Raw genomic sequence first — 22755 nt, forward strand, 5'->3', positions numbered from 1 at the left:
ACTGTCGACCTTTGTGGTTCTGGAACTCTTCAAAAAACATATTCGAGGATCACAGAGTGAAGTTTGATTTGTCCAGAGAAGAGTTTCCAGCGTCGCCAGCTAAAAAGTTTTAGCCTCGGACAACAACAGGAAACACTTCTTCTTTGTTGGATTTTAAAGGCGGTTGACAAAGTAACATAGGTGCATTACCGCCACCTATTGAACTGTGTGTGTGTGTGCGCGTGCGTGTGTTTTCCAGTAATCCTCACTCTGACCACTAGGGGCGGCATTTCACCATTTTGTTCTCTTCCTGTTTCCATAATTTGAGGTGGAGTTACAGTCTGGACATATCTGGTGGAGTTTTGTCTTTTGGACGGTCGTCTGCGTCTTTTTGTCTCTGCTGTCTCCGCTGGTGATCAGGTGAATGTTTTTTTTAAGCTATGGATGCCGTTAATAAGTGTTAAAATGTTGGTTTATTGTTCGCTTCCTCGGTTTTTTTCTCTCCGGTTGTTCGTATGACGCAAATTACTCCAACAAACACGTTCATTAGTGAAGAAAACGCCGTAATGTTGACTCAGAGTCAAAACGCTTTGGTGTGTTGTTGTATGAACTAATCTTAACTTGTAGCGCCGTGTGCGTAAGCTATAAACTGTCGAAACTCTGAACCTTGTGTCGAGTCTTGTAGTAAGTGAAGCTTGAATTGAAACTTGTTTCGTAGAAATCACGTGACTGATACGCAGCGGCGCACAGATTGTTCATTGGTCAGGCGTCGGCTCTGGGATGACGTCAGCGCGTTTGTCCTGCTGAGAGTTTTTGAGCCTCATTTCAAAGGAGGAAAAGCTGCTGTAGGAACAAAATCTACACCAACATGAACCGAAGCTCAGATTAAAGAAGAGCATCAAGGACACAGACAACACGATCATAGTTTTGACACTATTAACCATAAAATACACCAAATAAAATACTGCTGGCAGTTAAACTATAATAAACTAGAAGCACTCAGAGAGTGCAAACCTCCGCCAAGGCCATAGGGTCAATGACGCCATAACATCTACATGCCGTGGAATCATTGAACCTAAAAAAGTCTAACAATGATGTGTGCTCAGTAGTAAAAAAAAAGTGTCATCTGCTGTGACTGGATAGCATGTATCCTTAGCGCTTGGCATCACAGTTTATTGCAACTTGCACCTTTCCCAGAAGCTACTGTCATCTGAGCTCTGATGTTGATATTGCATGTGCTTATAGAGAAAAACAATTGAGACAAAATTCAATTAATTATTCAACTAAACTGCAAATATATGAATTTTTTAACATTTACGAAACAGATTCCCTCCTTGGCACAGTGATCTATTCAACAATTCAGTGTTACAACCAAAACTATGATACATACACTTTTCTTTCCTTTATATTTGACATCATTGACCATGAAAACATACCACTAGAACTTGGAATCACTTTTATGTCTATTAGTTCAAAAGTTATTGTATAAAAATGATTTTTTGGTAATGGCGGTTTTCTTCTGGATCTAGCTCTATATCATTTGAAGCTACATCAAATCTGATGACACCTTACTGAATTAGTACAGACTCAGCTACAATTTGGTGTGAGTTGTGCATCTCTAGCTTCGTTTGTCACCTCACACTGACACATTTTCTATTTTCCCTATATTTTTGCATATTCTGGATCAGCAGATCCGGAATCCGGATCCGATCATCCCCAAACTTTGTTGCTTGATAGAACATTTGACTATGTTACACCCTCATTTTTTTTCAAGCCTTTCTGCCTTGTTTTTGTGGAGTTAGAAACTAGAATGTCAAAATTCCCCCTATCCCGCAATGGTGAAGAATCCTTTAAAAAATTCCTGGATCCGGATCACCACTAAAATTTAATCACTTGTTCCTCTTGTCAGTTCCAACCACTCCACAAATTTTCATCAAAATCTGTTCAAAACCTTTTGAGTTATCCTGCTGACAGACAGACAAACAAACAAACGCGACCGAAAACATAACCTCCTTGGCGGAGGTAATAATCATTGAACAGAAGGTAATAAAATATTGATGACGATAATTTATTGATCAAATAGGCTCAAGCTGCAGTTTATTGTCAACTATTTTTACACAGTATTTTCAGTTTGGTAACTGATTTCATTTTAAATTGACCAGAAACAAAACAAAAGCAATAACATTGGGAAGCTTCAAGTGTGTCGTACATAATATTGATCACAGCTCATTTATATATTCATCAATAGCCATATTTCTTACTTTTTAATCTTGAAAAGATTAAATCTTTCACATTAAATCTTTATCACAGCTTGTTCACAATTTAACTCTGATAACAAACATGTCTCTGTTCTACTTTTGTCTTCACCCTTTAAACATGCATATCCCCCTCCCCCTGTGGAACCCCACGCAGAACCAGAACCCCACACAGTAAATCAGATTTGTGATTGATGTGTACGGACTGGGGCAGCAGGTGGTTTAGTGATTAGCACTGTTGCCTCACAGCGAGAAGGTCATAGGATCAGTTCCCTCTTGTGGCCTTTCTATGTGGACTTTGCATGTTCTCCCTGTGTTTGTGTGGGTTCTCTCTGGGTGCTCCGGCTTCTGTAGGTGGGCGAGCAGCGTGGGTGTGAATCTTTCTTCTTTTTTTTTTTTTTTTTTTGTCTATATGTGGCCCTGGTGTCCTGTCCAGGGTGTACCCTGCCTCACGCCCTATGACTGCTGGGATAGGCTCCAGCCCCCGTGACCTGATCTTGGATAAGCGGTTGTGTGTGTGTGTGTGTGTGTGTGTGTGTGTGTGTGTGTGTGTGTGTATACACGGATTCACCAGGGATATTTCTAGAAAAAATGTAGAATGAGGATCTTTGTTATGGCAAGGGTGCAGTGCAACTAAGTTGGCGGTCTAAAAACACCAATTTGGAGCATTTCTAACCTGTCTGATGGTCTGTCTACCACAAGTGGAATATTTTTTAAGTATTTATACTACTTCTTAGTTCTCACCAGGATTTTTTCACAGCATAGGGGGGGGATTTAGTGGGGCCTAGCCGCACAACAAGCATTGCATGTGTAAGAATTGCAGTAGGGATTGGGGCAAATCACAGCGTAGGGGATCCATAGGGCCGTCATTGGGGAGGTGATGGTCTCGTGGTTAAGCGTTGGGCTTGAGACCAGAGGATCCTCAGTTCAAATCCCAGCCTGAATGGAAATTACTAAGAACCCTCCAAGAACCATCAAGATCAGATGCGAGACCAGGATCTGAAACTGACTGTTGACCAGGTCAGAGGTCACTGCTCACATCACTACACCGTCATTATTCACACTCGGAGCTCACATCACCACACCGTCTCTTGGACTGTGAAAACTGCGGATCCAAGGAATTCTGCAGATTTCATCATGGGGAGGGCTGTGGGTGTTAGTGTTGTACTCTGTAATCATGATCATCACTGAGTTTTTAAAATGCCTATCGCAAACCGTTCCTTTTTTAACGACATCATGCAAGTTTTATAAGTCAGCGGACACTGATCTGTGTGTTACAGATACAAATCTGTGTCCTCGCATCCGTAGCATTCCAAGGAGAAAAATCCCTCTCTCAAGCGTGGCTGTTGCGACAGTTGTCGTAAAGTGGGACTGGTTGGTTGCTACGGCAATGCTGTGTAGCTGGCTGCTTCAAGCTAAAAATTAACGTGGACGTTGCAAACTTTTAAAAGCTTTTAAAATAAGAATTTTACAGCAAGTCTGTGTCACAGAGTGACATCGAAGAGAGGGAAGATGGTGAGAAACACGGTCAATGGAATTGGGGCTGGTGTGAATGTACAGTCCAGCGTCATGAACACAGATAAAAGAAACGGGAAACGCTCACTGCATCTTGTGCCCTCAAGAAAGATGGTAAGAATTTTTTTTGTCTCTCGAAAATAAACACTGCTGTTAAAACAGGATTTCAGACAAGATTATGTGACTTTTTTAATTAATGTGCACTTTCTTTCATTGAGAAAAAAGACACTGTGGCTTTGAATGGATTTACAAAAGGATATTAAGTGACTTTTTTACAGCTCACATTACTGCACCGTCATTATTCACGCTCAGAGCTCACATTGCTGCACCGTCATTATTCGCACTCAGAGCTCCCGTTGCCACACCATAGTTTAGGACATCTGTCCCAGCACAGGGACATCTTGGTGTTGTCTCACACTTGTGATTGGTCAACCGGGGCAGCAGAGCAACAGATGATTAAATCAGCCTGTCTTTAGTCTTTCCTCCACTTGGTCATTGACTCTCTTTCTTTTGTGTGTTTTTAAAGTCTTTCTACAAACATGTCTGAAGTCCAGCAACTGAGGGACAAGTGAAACTACAGCTAACACCTGCTGATGACGGAATGATCATAGACCACGAAGAAGAAATGTGTCATTTCAAAGAAGAGAATAAAAGAGGTAAAGGGCTGGATGCTGTTTCTAATCCTCCAAATGTCTTCTACAGAACAGGTTTGTTCACTCAGCTTTGTTCATGTTACTGATACTTTGTAACTTGTAACTGTAAAATGTTTTCCTCATCAGTATTCCTCCTTTTCCTTGGTAACTTGGTAGCATTAAAGGGGAACAGAAATCCCATAGATTATTTTATAGCATGAATAAACACAAAAATGTGTTTTGATCATTGAAGAAACACTAAAGACCATAAAACATCTATAGAAAGACATCGACCGGCTGCCGCCATTTATGCAGGTCAGGCGGGTGATATCAGTGGTTGGGGGGAAGATGAGCCTCGTTCTGAGATTCCCTGCCAGAGGCACCAACAAATAGGTTATATACAACGTTGGGTAGGATTACTTTGAATGTAATCAGATTACAAGTAATCCCAAATGTATGTACATACATACATGTAATCCACATGTATTCTTTCAAAGTAATCCTACCCAACCTTGGTTATGAGTACTCGAGTCCGTGAAAGCTGCTGATGCCTCATATTCAGAGCGGAAGTGAAACCGTTCGCTCACCTCCGAGCCATCAATTCTGAAGTGAGCAGCCAAGTTCACCTCCAAAAAAAAAGAAAAAAAAAAAAGGCTTTATTTCCTCTGCTCACTTCAGAGCTCTAAAGCCGAGCTGAAGAGCGGCTCACCTCTGAGTTGCTGTTTAGATATTTATGGAGTACGTTCATGTCCATGTTGGTTTTTCTAAACGCCTTTTTAGCTTCCTGGTTTGTAAAGAAAATATGCATCTGGACTGATTACCATAGTAATGGTCTGATATGGGAAATATCAGACCGGTAATCAGCCAATCAGAGCGCGCGTAGCGTCACAGCCATACAATAAACCTGTTTATTAACCCAATGTCACAGACAAAGTGACAAGAATAACCAAAACCATTTACTTATGGAAGGAAATATTGTCTCCCTTGTTCCTCAGTTTGTGGCTTTGCCAACATGCCCGGCATATGCACTCGTCCCCAACCAGTGACGTCAACCGGAAGTGCCCACCACTGACTTCAGCCAATGGCGATTTACATGTCAATTTAGCTGCAAATTTGATTAAATTACATTATCTACACTGCGATCAAACATTCTGCAAGTGTATGAATAACAATTTTTACCAAGGAATGCACAAACAAATTCTCAAAAAGCATTTCTGTTCCCCTTTTAATAGCTGGTTTTGCTACCAGGTGTGACATGTCGACCCAAATAGTGTAAATGTGGGTTTGCAAAAGACAGAAAGGGAGAAAGAGAGGCTGTGATGGTAGTCTGGTCCCAGAAAACAGTCCTTTGTGAACAGAACTAACTTTGGGTTTGTGCTAACAGTTCCCATAGCTTGTAACAAAGCTGGACTAAAAGTCGCTGAAACTCAAGTGGGTTCTTGCTTATGTTCATAACTGAAAATGTCTGCTCACACATATGTAGATCTAAAAAAATCGCCAGCATTTTCTTTATCTGTCTGTTCCTTAATGTGTTCCTCTTGTTTGGTCTTAAAGGCTTTTGATTTAAAGCAGCTCTTCTGCTACATGTCCATGTCCACTCCGTGTTAAAGAAAGCCTTTATCAGATCTCTTCTCAAACACACTCATGACCCAGAGATCCTTTCAAATTACAGGCCCATCTCCAATCTCCCCTTCATATCTAAAGTACTGAGAAAGCAGAATCACCCATCTTCAGAACCATCTAAAATGCAATAACCTCTATGAAAAATTCTAGTCTGGTTTCCACCCCACGCACAGCACAGAGACTGCACTCATAAGAGTCACAAATGACCTCCTGATCTCCTCTGATGCTGGCTCCCCCTCCCTCCTCATTCTCCTGGACCAATCTGCTGCATGTGAAACAGTCGATATTCTACTCACCCAGCTCCACCTCACCACTGGACTCACTGGCACTGCCCTCAGTTGTTCCATTCATACCTCACAAACCAGACAGAATACATCTCCATGGGTTACTCCACATCAAACCCACACACAGTCACCTGCGGTGTTCCTCAGGGGTCAGTCCTTGGTCCAATCCTTTTCATCATCTATCTCATTCCAGTTGGTCAGGTTTTTCATTCCACTGCTATGCTGATGACACAGCTCTATGTCAATGCCACTGCTGCAACCCCACCTTCATCATCACGGCCATACCTGTCACAACTCACCACCTGTCTGGAGGAGATAAAGGTATGGATGGAGCACAACATCCTCCAACTCAACAGCTCAAAAACCGAAGCCATCCTGGTCGGCAGTCCTCACCAGACCAAATCAACACCCATAACCAGCATCACCTTCTCTGGCTCCAGTATCCCTCTTTCATCAGTAGTCACAAATCTTGGTGTGAAAATGGGCCTCCACTCACTTTTGAATCTCATATCAGCCATCTCTGCAAGACCTCTTTCTATTACCTCCAGAACATCTCCAAACTCCGCCCCATTCTCTCCCTCTCAGATGCTGGAAAAACTGGTCCATGCCTTTATCTCCTCCAGACTGGACTACTGTAATGCATTTTCTCATCAGGATCCCTAGCAAGAGCCTCCATAGGCTGCAATACATCCAGAATTCTGCAGCTAGGAATGACGAGAGTGCACAAACATGAGCCATACCCACATCCTCCACTCGCTCCGCTGGCTTCCCGTCTCCACCAAGATTGAATACAAGGTCTCTCTCTTCACACACTAGTGTATCTATAGATATGCCCCCCCCCCCCCCCCCCCCCACACACACACACACCTCAAAGAACTCTTTCAACCACAAAGGACAAACATGTTCCTCCCACTCCACTTACTTAAATATCCTCCACAACCCAGAACTAGGCTAAGGACCATGAGATATAGGGGTCTTCTGTGCTGCTGCCCCTATGTCTGTGGAATGCCCTCCCTGACACCCCTGAGGCACCACAATCCACTGACTGTTTTAAAGGAGTATAAAGACATTTCTTTCTTTTTTTTTTAAACCTATGGTCCCTCCTTTTAGATGATTATTTTGGATTCTTTCCATTTTAAAATATGATTGCTTGTCTTTTTTGCTTTTATTTGAACTTTTTAACCTGTAGCCCTTTGAGATCATTGATTAAAAAGGACACTATAATACCAATTATTATTTATTGTAGGAAGGTCTGGGGGCATCCCACCACCCTCGGAAATAATTTAATTTATAACCTTCTGAAACACTATTTCCTACATTTTTGAGGGCCAAATTGGTGAAGTAAAGCCCTAACATTTTTATGTTTGTTAGAGCCATACTTTAAAGCCAAAAGAAATGAGGCATCAGGCAAAAACATGGAAGAGTGTAGAAATGTGTGTCAGATGAGCACCAGAACTGCAAATTTATGCACAGCAGTTTTCTGAAGAAAATCCTTGCAAATGGTTTTTTTTTTCTGATTACTGTACATTTTGATTTTAAAAATGTTTCTTGTATTAGAAAACTTGACTTAAAATAGTTTTAATTAAAAATGTTCTTTAGAAATCTGTTGTATTTCAACCAAAATAAAAATACATTGCAAATAAATATAAATATTTATTCTAAACACAACAGCAATCCAGAAATAAAGCATTACAATAGTCATTGTGGAAGACAAAAGACGTGAATTACAATTTGTGAAAATCCTTATGTACATTTCCACTTTATCGTTCCATCAGTGCAATAACTTTGCTGTCATCAGGTCAAACTCACCACTCTGCTACTTTATTTTAATGAGTGTTGTTTCTAACATTTATTTGTTAAATTGTTTCTTTACAGACATGCAGTCGTTGTTGGTGATTAAAAAAGAAACTCTGCCTGAACACCAGGAATGGAATCTGAGTGTTGACCAGGAGGACACTAAAGAAGAAGAGAAGCTGTGGATAAGTCAGCAGGGAGAGCAGCTTCAGCAGCTGGAGGAGGCAGATCTCACCAAGTTTGGCTTCACTGCCGTCCCTGTGAAGAGTGAAAATGATGAAAAACCAGAGTCATCACAGCTTCATCAAAGCCAAAGTGATGAGCGTACAGAGGCTGAACCTGTAGCCAGCAGCTCATCTGTACACAGAACACTGACAGCAGAAGCTGATGGAGGACCACAACCAGCCAGCAACTCAGGTCTAAACAGTCATTTACAATCAGATACCAATGGCAGGAGCTCAGACAGTTCAGGAACTGATGCTGATGACAGTTATGACTGGAAACAGACCAGAGAACTTCAGCCAAGTTTTAACTGTCGAAAAAATACCAATATTGTTAATTCGGGCAACACCGATGAGAAACAATTTAAAAGCTGTAAATATGGAAAAGCATCTGGTCACATAAACAACTCAGAGCAACATAATGGGAGGCAAGCAAACAGAAAACCATTTAGCTGTCCTGATCGGAGTAAAAGACAGAAACAGAAGGGCAATCTGAACAAACGCAGTAGAATTCAGACAGGACAAAAGAAATATGGCTGTTCTGAATGTGGTAAAAGATTTGGACAAAAGACCAACCTGTACACACACATGACAATTCATACAGGACAAAAACCATTTGGCTGTTCTGAATGTGGTCAGAGATTTAGACAACAGAACCACTCAACAGACACATGATAATTCATACAGGACAAAAGCAATTTGGCTGTTCTGAATGTGGTCAAAAATTTGGGCAAAAGAGCCACCTGACCACACACATGACAATTCATACAGGACAAAAGCAATTTGTCTGCTCTGAATGTGGCCAAAGATTTGGACAAAAGAGCCACCTGACCACACACATGATAATTCATACTGGACAAAAACCATTTGGCTGTTGTGAATGTGGTAAAAGATTTCGACAAAGGAGCCACCTCAACCTACACATGATAATTCATACAGGACAAAAACCATTTGGCTGTTCTGAGTGTGGTAAAAGATTTGGTTACAAGAGCTGTCTGAATGCACATATGACCATTCATACAGGACAAAAGCAATTTAGCTGTTCTGAATGTGGTCAAAGATTTGGACAGAAGAGCAACCTGAATGCACACTTGATAATTCATACAGGACAAAAACAATTTGGATGTTCTGAGTGTGGTAAAAGTTTTAGACATAAGTGCAACCTGAACGCACACATGAAAACTCATAGGACAAAGAGATCCCAGAAGGAAGACATATCGAAGGAGGTGTGATCAAATCTGATATTGTCATCTGGAACAAGCAAGAGAAAACAGCCAAAATCATCTATGTGACAGTCCACAATGACTATGGCCTGAATCAAGCTGAAAGGGGAAAGATCACGAAATACCAAGACCTGAAAAATGACCTACAAACAACAGGGTCATTGAAAGACATCGATGTCATTCCAGTTGTGGTGGGGGCAACAGGCCTGATGATGAAGAACCTGAGGCAATTCCTGGGCAACCAAGTGCACATGAGGTGCAGTTGTCTGCAATTAAGGGAACGATCACCATCTTGAAGACAGCCCTCGGATACAATGCCAGCTATGGTTAGGTTACTATAGATCCAAGGGTGCAACTTTAGACCCCGGGTCTGGGGCCCACTGCATTCTATTAAAAAGAAATCAAAGTTGAATGAAAAAAGACAAAGACAGACATAGACAGCCCAAGTAAGAAGGATATACCAAGAGGGAGACTCACAACTCAAAGACACAACTTTGTTGCACAAAAACACTTTACAAATGACGAATTACAAGTGACGCAGAGAAGTTGGGCAAATGGTCAGCGACTGCATATGCCCTCTCACATGACCTATTGCATACCTACGAAGGACTCCCATCAGCAAACACATATCCAGAAAAGAACACCAGAACAAGCCAGCCGCTCACGCAAAAAGAGATATAGGAGTCAAACACCACCCCAACAAAGTAGGAGTCATACGCCACACCAACAAATTGGGAGTCTTTCGCCACAACAACAAAAGGGAGACATTCCCTGCCCCCCAAAAAAGGAGCCATTTACCACTCCAAGAGGCTTGGAGCTATTCACCACTTCAACCACAAAACAACATACAGGTGGACCCAGAGTAGTTGGAATTGGAAGAGGAATTGGCCAAGAAGACTGAGGAAACAAGGAGAATTGACATGAAAGAGCATCAGAAATTGATCAAATGGAATGAGGATAAAAGTTGAAAAGTATGCTCCAGAAAGTTAAATTGGGATTGGCTAGACTGGTCCCAGAAGGAACCACATTGACAGAGTTAAACTATGTGAATTATGGGGAGGTGATTGTCTAGTGGTTAAGCGTTGGGCTTGAGAACCAGAGGATCCTTGGTTCAATCCACGCTGACCGGAAAATCACTGCAGGCCCTTGGACAAGGTCCTTAATTCCCCTAGTTGCTCTGGTGTGTAGTGAGTGCCTTGTATGGCAGCACCTGGACATCGGGGTGAATGTGAGGCTTATTGTAAAGCGCTTTGAGCGTCTGATGCAGATGGAAAAGCGCTATATAAATGCAGTCCATTTACCATTTGAATTATGGAGGGACATGGTACATACAAGTAAATTAGCCCTACATTATCTGGAGAGAAGAGGAACCAGAATTAAAAAAATACCAGAAGAATGCCACGATGGAACAAGACAAGGAAATCAGCCACGTAAGAGCAGAGATCTCCCAAATGGCAATATTTCTGGGAGGCCAAAACCACAAAAGAACCTACTTAAAAAAGTCAAACGCATTAAAAGAAATACGTTGGAGGATAAATAACTGGGTGGGAGGCTGGCTGAAAACCAAGCCCGAGTGAAAGCTTTTGCTGCTCAATAAGAAACAAAGACAGGAAAATAAATGCAAAACAGATAAGCAGTTTCCAGAAAACCCAAGGCTTGTTTACATCAACATGGCAAGGATACAGTAGAAGTTCAACAGCCACCAGCACAAGATCAGGGGACTTTAACAAATAGTTAAAAAAAAAAAAAATGCAGGAATTTCACAAAATGATGAATACTGATTCTGTCATACAGCTGTTGAGAGTGTAAAAACCATCTAACAGCATGCCAGATCCTCATGGCAGATGGACATTATACATCCCAACACAACAAGATCTGTAAATATCTACACTGGACTGCAGCTATCGATTGTTTTAGTAATCGAGTATTCTAGAGATTATTCTGGCGAGTAATCGGATAAAAAGTACTTTCAGTCCAGGGCTCTTCCTACGCAATGGCACAATGTCGCTGCGTCATCACAGAGATTGTCAAATTTAGTGCATCCCTTTCTGTTTTCCTGGGTAAGTATTTATTTTTTCACATCTTTACAAGTTTGGATCTTTCCCTGGTGTCAGGAGCTCAGCCAAAGTCAGGCCAAAGTCTTGACATTTTGCTGAAATGGCGATGGGATGTGGCTTCTGTTTTTTGTTTTCCCCCAACTTGTAAAATTTAACCATTTTAAGTTTTGTTGTGTGTTGTTTTTTTTGTTTTTTTAAAGGTTGGTGACTGGGTCCCCTGTATGATATATATATTTTTAATCCCTCTTTCTCTGTGAAATTCATTTCAGCTGGAGGGTTATTATTATTTTATTTGAGTTACCATATTTGTGAAGCATTGTGTTGCCCAAAAAAGCAAAAATTAAAAAGCGAAACACTCAGTGCGAGTCTGAGCAAAACAGAGAAGAAAGAGTGGACTTCTTCCAGAGACCATTTGTCAGTGTGGCCGGGGACAGAACTGTGAGGGCAGCACTGAGCCGCTCACACCGGGCAGAGAGAGGCAGCCACCGGTTGCTGCGTGAATAGCCCCTCCCCATGTAGAGTGGACAGCAGGCAGCGGACGAAATGGTGTTTTAAAAAAAAAAAAAAAGCAACATACTGCTTCACTTTAAATGGGCAGTAAGCTATGTCAGATGACCAGCGTGGACCGTTTTTCTCCTAAAAGGCTTTATTTCACTCTGTCATGTTGGAAACCTGTAGCTATTGTGCTAATTTGATTAGTGCTTACACAGCTTATGCATGCTCTAGTCTTATACCTCCGCCAAGGAGGTTATGTTTTGGTCGCGTTTGTTTGTTTGTCTGTTTGTCAGCAGGATAACTCAAAGTTTTGAACGGATTTTGATGAAATTTTGTGGAGTGGTTGGAAATGACAAGAGGAACAAGTGATTGAATTTTAGTGGTGATCCGGATCCCGATGCTAACGCGTTAGCATGTCTATGGCATTTTCAATGTTAAAAGTTAGCATTAAGCAGTTGCAGCTGTCATCACGTTCAGGTGCATTTGTTCTGAAATTGTAATATTTCTTAAATTTATTTTTGTTTATATATTAATAATCTGATTATTATATACAATTTTAGAGAAAGAGACAAAAAGAAATAGATCACTGTGCCAAGGAGGGAATCTCTTTAGGGTCAGTGACCCTATGGCCTTGTTTAGAGAAGTGTTTCATAAATGTTAAAAAATTCATATATTTGCAGTTTAGCTAAATAATAAATTGAATTGTCTCTTATTTGTTTTTGTCCACATGGAATCACCGGCCTCAGAGGATGTTCATTCAGTTTAATTTTGTAGAAAAAAAGCAGATCACAGACATGACACAAAACTAAAGTCATTTCAAATGGCAACTTTCTGGCTTTAAGAAATCAGGAAAAAAATTGTGGCACTCAGTAACGGTTACTTTTGTAGACCAAGCAGAGGGGAAAAAAAAAATGGACTCACTCAATTCTGAGGAATAATTTATGGAATCACCCTGTAAATTTTCATCCCCAAAACTAACACCTGCATCAAATCAGATCTGCTCGTTAGTCTGCATCTAAAAAGGAGTGATCACACCTTGGAGAGCTGTTGCACCAAATGGACTGACATGAATCATGGCTCCAACACGAGAGATGTCAATTGAAACAAAGGAGAGGATTATCAAACTCTTAAGAGGGTAAATCATCACGCAATGTTGCAAAAGATGTTGGTTGTTCACAGTCAGCTGTGTCTAAACTCTGGACCAAATACAAACAACATGGGAAGGTTGTTAAAGGCAAACATACTGGTAGACCAAGGAAGTCATCAAAGCATCAAGACAAAAAACTTAAAGCAATATGTCTCAAAAATCGAAAATGCACAACAAAACAAATAAGGAACGAATGCGAGGAAACTGGAGTCAACGTCTGTGACCGAACTGTAAGAAACCGCCTAAAGGAAATGGGATTTACATACAGAAAAGCTAAACGAAAACCATCATTAACACCTAAACAGAAAAAACAAGGTTACAATGGGCTAAGGAAAAGCAATCATGGACTGTGGATGACTGGATGAAAGTCATATTCAGTGATGAATCTCGAATCTGCATTGGGCAAGGTGATGATGCTGGAACTTTTGTTTGGTGCCGTTCCAATGAGATTTATAAAGATGACTGCCTGAAGAGAACATGTAAATTTCCACAGTCATTGATGATATGGGGCTGCATGTCAGGTAAAGGCACTGGGGAGATGGCTGTCATTACATCATCAATAAATGCACAAGTTTACGTTGATATTTTGGACACTTTTCTCATCCTGTCAATTGAAAGGATGTTTGGGGATGATGAAATCATTTTTCAAGATGATAATGCATCTTGCCATAGAGCAAAAACTGTGAAAACATTCCTTGCAAAAAGACACATAGGGTCAATGTCATGGCCTGCAAATAGTCCAGATCAGAGTACTGTTTGTCACTCATTAAGTCCATGCCTCAGAGACTGCAAGCTGTTATAAAAGCCATAGGTGGTGCAACAAAATACTAGTGATGTGTTGGAGAGTTCTTTTGTTTTTCATGATTCCATAATTTATTCCTCAGAATTGAGTGATTCCTTATTTTTTCCCCTCTGCTTGGTCTAAAAAAGTAACCGTTACTGCCACAATTTTTTTTTCCTGATTTCTTATAGTGTTTCTTAAAGCCAGAAAGTTGCCATTTGAAATGAATTCAGTTTTGTGTCATGTCTGTGATCTGCTTTTTTCTACAAAATTAAACAACTGAATGAACATCCTCCGAGGCCGGTGATTCCATAATTTTTGCCAGGGGTTGTATAAGCACATGCAAAATCAATATCAGTGCTCAGATGACAGTAGCTTCTGGGAAAGGTGCAAGTTGCAATAAACTGTGATGCCAAGCGCTAAGGATACATGCTATCCAGTCACAGCAGATGAAATTTTTTTTTTACTACTGAGCAAACATTGTTAGACTTTAGGTTATGCCGTCAGTGACCCCGTGGCCTTGGCGGAGGTTTGCACTCTCTGAGTGCTTCTAGTTCTGTTTGATTTTCTGGGGACGTTACAGCGCCTCACACAGGCCTGGCATACATGCTACAACCTTAAACGAAGCTTCGAGACAGAATTTGCCTCGAACATTTTTTGTAATCGAATTATTTGAGTCACTCAACTAATCATTTCAACCCTACTGAAAAGTATGCAATAAACTTGAGGTGGAAGTCAAGGAAAACATCTGGGACCATGAGCCAGCTCCAGGCTCCAGTCCAGAAAATGAGGTGCTGGGAACTCGACAACATCAATGAGAAAATAAGATCTTTCCTGAGGGTACAAATGAACAAGTGGAACACCACCATCACCCTAAATCCCTCAGAGGGACAAATAACAATCCCAGACATACAAGTTCAGAGATGGATATTCCAGGGAGACAGCCTGTCACCACTTTTATTCTGCTTAACCATGGACCTGCTTAGCAAGATCCTGAAGGAGCATGACATTGGGTATGACTTAAGTGGAGGCAGAGGAAGGAAAAATCAAAAAATTTTGAACCATTTGTTGTACATGGATGACTTAAAAAAAAAAAAAAAAAGCTTTGCTGACACAAAACAGGGACTCAGTCAGCTTGTGGAACCAGTCCATAAGTTCTCCAAAGACATTGGTATGGAATTTGTGCATTTTGAGCATTTATCCAGTCCAATCAAAAACGGTAAAAAGAGGAAAAACAGAAAACGTACAGTTGGATGAAGGGAGCTACATTGAAGATACATTGGGATTCCTTCTGTTTTGGGCATGACAATGGTGCCAAAACCACTAACATAAAAAAAAAAAATTGCCTTCCGGCATATTATATTTCACACGCATAGATAGTAACTGGCCACGTGGAAATTATCTCTGCGTGCACGCACTCAAAGAAAACTGCTCCTCAAGCGAGGAAAAGGTGCTGCGAGCAAGGACCGGCATGCCCCCGCCCTCTCAAAGTTAATTTCATCTCGAGTGCAGTGTATTTCTGCTCTCTCGCTCGAAACGTGAGGGGGAGTTTTGACACTATGGGGAGGGAACAAGGGATTGGTAATAGCTTTCCTGTGATTGGTTGTTTCTGAAGATCAAGGTTTGATTGACTGTTGGGGTTTTACGTAATTATTGTATGGCCTTGCCTTACAATATAAAGCGCCTTGGGGCAGCTGTTTGTTGTGATTTGGCGCTATATAAATAAAATTGATTGATTGATTGATTGTCAGACACAGAAGTCAGTCTGCTAAAAGGAAGAAGACAGTGCCGTTAACTGATTATCTGCTTGTTTCTGCTTAAAACCTTACTCCAATCATCTACCTCAGCGACAGATCTCTGAAGCTTCTGTACAAAATCATTTCCACATAGTCATTATTATTGAATAATAAATTACAGAAAGTCCAAAAAAAAAAAAAAAAATCACCTGAGATTAATGAAACCCGGTGTGTCAGAGTCTAACACTCTACACCAAAACTGATCAAAGGGAATAATGTGATTATTAACCATCAGATGACAAAGCAAAACCTCTTAAGTCACATGCAAGCCATTGTCAGAGGAGGGCTGTCAATCAAACCTCACTCTTCAGAAACAACCAATCACAGCAGAGCTAGTACCAATCCCTTGTTCCCTCCCCGCAAGTGTCGAGCGAGGGAGCAGGAATTCAATGCATGCGAGCAGAAATTAACTTCAAGAGGTTCTCGCTTCAGCGTGAGCAAATTACCTCTGCGTGCGCGTGCAGTTAATATCAACGTGTGTGAAACAATATAATGCATCTGGATGCATTTTTTTTACACGAGAGTGGTTTTGGCACCATTCTGGCGCCATATCTGATTCTCTGAGTGTTGTAATGTCTTAAAGTTGGAATTGTAAATTTTGAGGAAAATATGGACTTTTTAGGGTGAAAACTGAAATTCACCCAAATGTTTTCCTTCAGTTCCTGATAGATTTTGATTATTGTTTTTGTTTACTTCATCTGATAACACTGATTTACAATCCTTCCTCACACAATTATCAATCAATTTCAATCAATTTTATTTATATAGCGCCAAATCACAACAAACAGTTGCCCCAAGGCGCCTTATATTGTAAGGCAAGGCCATACAATAATTACGTAAAAACCCCAACGGTCAAAACGACCCCCTGTGAGCAAGCACTTGGCGACAGTGGGAAGGAAGGAATTATGAACTTATGAGGGTGATTCTTAGACTACGGGCACTTATGTCCTTTGATCATATTGTATGAAAAACAGAAAAAAGGGGAAATTTCACACTTTTGGGTGATTCTTTAACTACGGGCACTATTGGCCTTGTAAATGTAATTTCCACCACACCATTGCCTTACAATATAAAGCGCCTTGGGGCAACTGTTTGTGATTTGGCGCTATATACATGTGCTCTGATGCAGTGTTGCCACAGTTACTTTGAAAAAGTAATCCAATTACTGATTACTCCTTGAAAAAGTAACTTAGTTACTTTACTGATTACTCAATTGTAAAAGTAACTAAGTTAGATTACTAGTTACTTTTTTAGTTACTTTCCCCAGCTGCCAACAACAACCCTCTGCCACCTCAACATGACAATACCTGTTTTGCCAAAACTCACTTTAGTCACCCTTTCTTGACTTCAATGAAAATAAATACTTGTTTTATAAAAAGTAAAAGACCTCTTTCTTGACCTCATATTTAACTGCTGACAGCACTGTAACAGTAAAACTTGCAATTTCTAACCTACATTGTTTATAAATGTAACTATTAAATTCATTCTAACATTTAAATTCTCTCTAAACATTTTACTTGTCGAAATTATTATTATTTTAAGTAGTATTAGTAGTTGTAGTAAAAAACTACTTCAAAACTGGACCTTTAATCTAGGGGTGTTGTGGGGGGGCACATCCCTGCCCCACGCCCCCATTCTATCTGGATTCGCCCCTGCTTTGGCGTTTGAGCACAAAGAATGGATAACATTTATTTATGCAGAAAACATGACCAGATTTACAGGTAAAGTTTTGTGTTTTCACATCTTGTGGTCCTCAGAAAGAGAGTTTAGGTGCATTTGAGTGGAAAATAGTGTTAGTTGTTGACGTGTCGCAGAGGATCAGCTGTTTTTAGCAGCAGATACGGAGCGGCTCAGCTCAGAATTCTAAATAAAGGAGAAAAAAAAAAGCATAAAAATGACTAAAGCTCAGTGCAGGTGTGCTGTTTTCACCGTGCTTTAAGAGGTGAGGACGAGTCGTAGCTGCTGCAAAAAAACGCAGATGAAAAGCTCACAGCCCGCTTAAAGTGGGCAGTTCAGTCGAGTCCCGACCTCCTGCCCACGGACCAAGTTTAATGCTGCTATCGACCCACAATGTAAAAATAATAGTAACGCACAGTGACTTGGAGAAGTAACTTTAATCTGATTACTGATTTGGAAAGATTAACGCGTTAGATTACTCGTTACTAAAAAAAAGTGGTTAGATTAGAGTAACGCGTTACCGGCATCACTGCTCTGATGTCACTGTTTATCTCCATAGAAACTACCCAAACAATCTTTCATACAAACTGTTTAAAGGGACATTACAGTGTTGTGGTGGAAATTACGGCAATAGTGTGGGACAACTACATTTTGTTTAAAAAAATCACAACAGTTGTATGACATTGAATACACCAATTATGTTTTGATTATTTTACTGATATTTTATTCAGAGATATTTTAAAACATTAAAAAAAACGTTTCTTTACCATTCATTTTTATCATTGAAGATCAAACGTCTGGGTATGGGACAAGCACAAAACGGCAATATTTGCATATAATGATGCTGAAAAAAGGTGAAAAAGTCATCATAGACTACTAGAACAAATTTCTTAACACACTTTCATTGTAAAGATAAGTATAAAAGTGTGAAATTTCCCCTTTTTTCTGTTTTTCATACAATATGATCAAAGGACATAAGTGCCCGTAGTCTAAGAATCACCCTTTTATAGTTATCTTTACAATGAAAGTGTTTTAAGAAATTTGTTCTAGTAGTCTGATGACTTTTTCACCTTTTTTCAGCATCATTATATGCAAATATTGCCGTTTTGTGCTTGTCCCACACCCAGACTTTTGATCTTCAATGATAAAAATGAATGGTAAAAAAAACATTTTTTCTAATGTTTTAAAATATCTCTGAATAAAATATCAGTAAAATAATCAAAACATAATTGGGGTATTCAATATCATACAACTGTTGTGATTTTTTTTTTTTTTAAACAAAATGTAGTTGTCCCACACTATTGCCGTAATTTCCACCACAACACTGTAATGTCCCTTTAAACAGTTTGTATGAAGGATTGTTTGGGTAGTTTCTATGGAGATAAACAGTGACATCAGAGCACATGTATATAGCGCCAAATCACAACAAACAGTTGCTCCAAGGCGCTTTATATTGTAAGCCAATGGTGTGGTGGAAATTACATTTACAAGGCCAATAGTGCCCGCAGTTAAAGAATCACCCTTGAATTGTTTTGGAAATTGTAGATATTTATGGTCAAAATTGTGAAATTGACCAAAACATTTTTTCTCTTTCAGTTTCTGATAGATTTTAACTCTGTTTTGTTTGATTCTTATAAACACTGTTCACAATTCTTCTTTGTGGATCTATGAAATAAAAAATTTTAGTAAAAATATAGACTGCTTTAATGTGTAATGCATGCAAAGTCTTTCATTTTGATTGACAGTTTGATTAATTTAAACACTGTTCACAATTCTTCCTCACAAAAATATACAATTTTTTTGGAAACAAAAACTGTTTGGAAAACAAAATTCACCCAAAATGCTTCTTTTCCTCCAGTGTCTAATAAATTTTAATTCTGAAGGTTTGGTTTGTACAACCCCAATTCCAATGAAGTTGGGACATTGTGTAAAATGTAAACAAATCAATACAATAATTTGCAAATCCTCTTCAACCTATATTCAGTTGAATACACCACAAAGACAAGATATTTAATCTTCAAACTGATAAACCTTACTCTGTGCAAATATTGGCTCGTTTTGAAATGGATGCCTGCAACACATTTCAAAAAAGCTGGGACAGTGGTATGTTTACCACTGTGTTACATCACCTTTCCTTCTAACAACACTCAATAAGCGTTTGGGAACTGAGGACACTAATTGTTGAAGCTTTGTAAGTGGAATTCTTTCCCATTCTTGCTTGATGTACGACTTCAGTTGTTCAACAGTCCGGGGTCTCCATTGTCGTATTTTGCGCTTCATAATGCGCCACACATTTTTAGTGGGCGACAGGTCTGGACTGCAGGCAGGCTAATCTAATCTAGTGCCCGCATCCCTTACTACGAAGCCACGCTGTTGTAACACGTGCAGAATGTGGTTTGGCATTGTCTTGTTGAAATAAGCAGGGACGTCCCTGAAAAAGACATTGCTCCAAAGCCTGGATGTACCTTTCAGCATTGATGGTGCCATCACAGATGTGCAAGTTGCCCATGCCATGGGCACTAATACACCCCCATTCCATCACAGATGCTGGTTTTTGAACTTTGCACTGGTAACAATCTGGAAGGTCGTTTTCGCCTTTTGTCTGGAAGACACGATGTCCATGATTTCCAAAACCAATTTGAAATGTGGACTCATCAGACCACAGCACACTTTTACACTTTGCATCTGTACATTTCAAGGAGCTCGGGCCCAGAGAAGGCGGCGGTGCTTCTGGATGTTGTTCATGTATGGCTTTCGCTTTGCATGGTAGAGTTGTAACTTGCACTTGTAGATGTAGTGACAAACTGTTAACCGACAATGGTTTTCTGAAGTGTTCCTGAGCCCACGTGGTAAGATCCTTTACACAATGATGTCGGTTTTTAATGCAGTGCTGCCTGAGGAATCTAAGATCACGGGCATTCAATGCTGGTTTTCGGCCTTGCAGCTTACATGTACGAGTTTTCGTAGATTCTCTGAATCTTCTGGTTATATTAAGACTGTAGATGATGGAATCCCTAAATTCCTTGCAATTGAACATTGAGAAACATTGTTCTTAAACTGTTGGACTAATTTTTTTTTTTTTTCCATGCAGTTGTTCACAAAGTGGTGATCCTCACCCCATCTTTACTTGTGAATGGCTGAGCCGTTTTGGGATGCTCCTTTTATACGTAAGCATGACATGTTTCCAATTAACCTGTTCACCTGTGGAATGTTCCAAACAGGTGTTCTTTGAGCATTCATCAACTTTCCAAGTCTTTTTACCCCTGTCCCAGCTTTTTTGTGTTGCAGACATCCATTTAAAAATGAGCAAATATTTGCACAAAAACACAAAGTATCAGTTTGAACATTAAATATCTTGTCTTTGTGGTGTATTCAATTGAATATAGGTTGAAGAGGATTTGCAAATCATTTTATTCTGTTTTTATTTACTTTTCTCACAATGTCCCAACTTCATTGGACCTGGGGTTGTAGTTCTCTTCTTCAATTTTGAATTTGGGGAAAATACTAACTTTTGGTCATGAAAACCATCCCAAGTTGGACAAGTTCCCAAATTGCATGAGAGACAAAAAAAAAAAAAAAAAAAAAAAAAAAAAAAATCACCAAAACAAGATTGCCTTCAAGGAATTTTAAACAGTCATAAAATTTTTGGAGAACCTCAACTTCCAGCAAAAATATTTTCAGCAAATTTCTGTCCCCTGATAGAGTTGACACACTACTGTCAGTATTTCAGCTGGTACTTAAGGTTTCATTCAAAAATCTATTTACACAATAGTGTAAACACTAAAATTACTCTTACAAAATTTACAGCCATTGGTAAAGAATTTTATTTGGGGTATGTCATTTTCCTCACCTGCATAGTCTGGGGAAATGGCTGGGAGAATAGACCCGGGTGAGCTCTTATTTCGAGAACCGGTTCATGTAATGTCTGCTGCTATACCTGTAAGGTCAGAGGTCAAACCATCAGCGGTGACAGAAGTCAATGGTGGAGGTGGAACAAGGAGTGTCTTGAATTAATTTATTTATTCGGCACACAGGTGAACAACAATAAAGACAATAACAAAACATAAAAACAACAACGTAAGAACCCGTGTGGCCAAAAGGGTGAAGGCAGAAGCAAGGCTTATACAGTAGTGTTCTTTTGAAGAGCTCCAGAAGCACAAAGGTCGACAGTAAACTGGAAGAAAAGGCGAAGTTAGCGCAAAAAGGTGGAACAGCTGACAAGGTTGTTGAAACAGCGATTGTGGACATACCTGGTGGACTTTTGTCTTCCCACGTCTGCGTCTTTTTTTTTTTGTCTCTGCTGTTGGCCACCGGCGATCTGGTAAATGTTTTTTAAGCTGTGGATGACGTTAATGTATTAAAATGTTGGTTTATTGTTTGTTTCCTCGTTTTTTCTCCTCCGGTTTTTCATGTTACGGCAGATTACTCCAACAAAATATTCATTTGTGAAGAAAACGCCGTAAAAAGAAAAGAACCCAATCACTATCAGCCCCATACAAGCAATCAAGAAGCCAGAGTCAGCAGGAGGAGGTTGGAGACCAGTAATCAACTTTAAAGCTCTCAACTGACGAACAATTGCCAACAGAGCCAGTCTAATAAACCCCCAAAGCCCCCTGAAGACCCTTCAAATCAAAAAACAGAAATTGTGTATTGACCTAGCAAACGGATTCTTTTCCTTGAGATTGGCAAAATGGTCACAAGGAAAAACCGCATTCACACACAAAGGCAAAAGTTGTGTGTGGCAACGACTCCCTCAAGGTTATCGAAATTCACCAAATGTGTTCCAAGCAGCAGTGATGGATATCCTAAAAGACCTGACAGTTTACGTCGATGATGTGTTCATTGCCGATGATGATGAAGACGAACACCTGATGCGGCTGCAAAAGGTGACTGAGAAGCTCACACAAGCTGGATTAAAACTCAACCTGAAGAAATGTCAGTTTGGGCAGTTCAAGGTAAACTACTTAGGGTTCCAAGTATCGTCGAATCTCGGACTCTCAGAAGGATACCGAGAAAAATCAAGTCAGATTAAACCACCTGAAAATGACCTACAGAAGACATTGGGGCTATGTAACTATGTGAGAGATCACGTTCCACACTATCAGAAATATGCTAAACCCCTTTATGCTCACTTTAAGAAAAAACCTGGCAAACAGGCTCAAGCATCAAAGAAGCAATGGATTTGGATGGCTACAGACCAAGATCATCTGGAAAAACTAAAGAAAGTTATCCAAGATGCAGTAAGGCTGGAGCCACGTAGCCTGACCACCAGACTA

General features: G+C 40.1%; 2 long non-coding RNA genes across 2 annotated transcripts; both read left to right on the forward strand.

Annotated features, from left to right (window-relative positions):
• Positions 1-279: 279 nt before the first annotated feature.
• LOC117531222 lies at positions 280-8205 on the forward strand. The gene is made up of 3 exons (XR_004566569.1): positions 280-399; positions 4276-4456; positions 8164-8205. It is a non-coding gene; the product is annotated as an uncharacterized LOC117531222 (long non-coding RNA).
• A 555-nt stretch (positions 8206-8760) lies between these two features.
• On the forward strand, positions 8761-9512 carry LOC117531206. The gene is made up of 2 exons (XR_004566554.1): positions 8761-9176; positions 9343-9512. It is a non-coding gene; the product is annotated as an uncharacterized LOC117531206 (long non-coding RNA).
• The last annotated feature ends 13243 nt before the right edge of the window (positions 9513-22755 follow it).

Source organism: Thalassophryne amazonica, chromosome 18 (assembly GCF_902500255.1).
Source record: "Thalassophryne amazonica chromosome 18, fThaAma1.1, whole genome shotgun sequence".
Lineage (NCBI taxonomy): Eukaryota > Metazoa > Chordata > Actinopteri > Batrachoidiformes > Batrachoididae > Thalassophryne > Thalassophryne amazonica.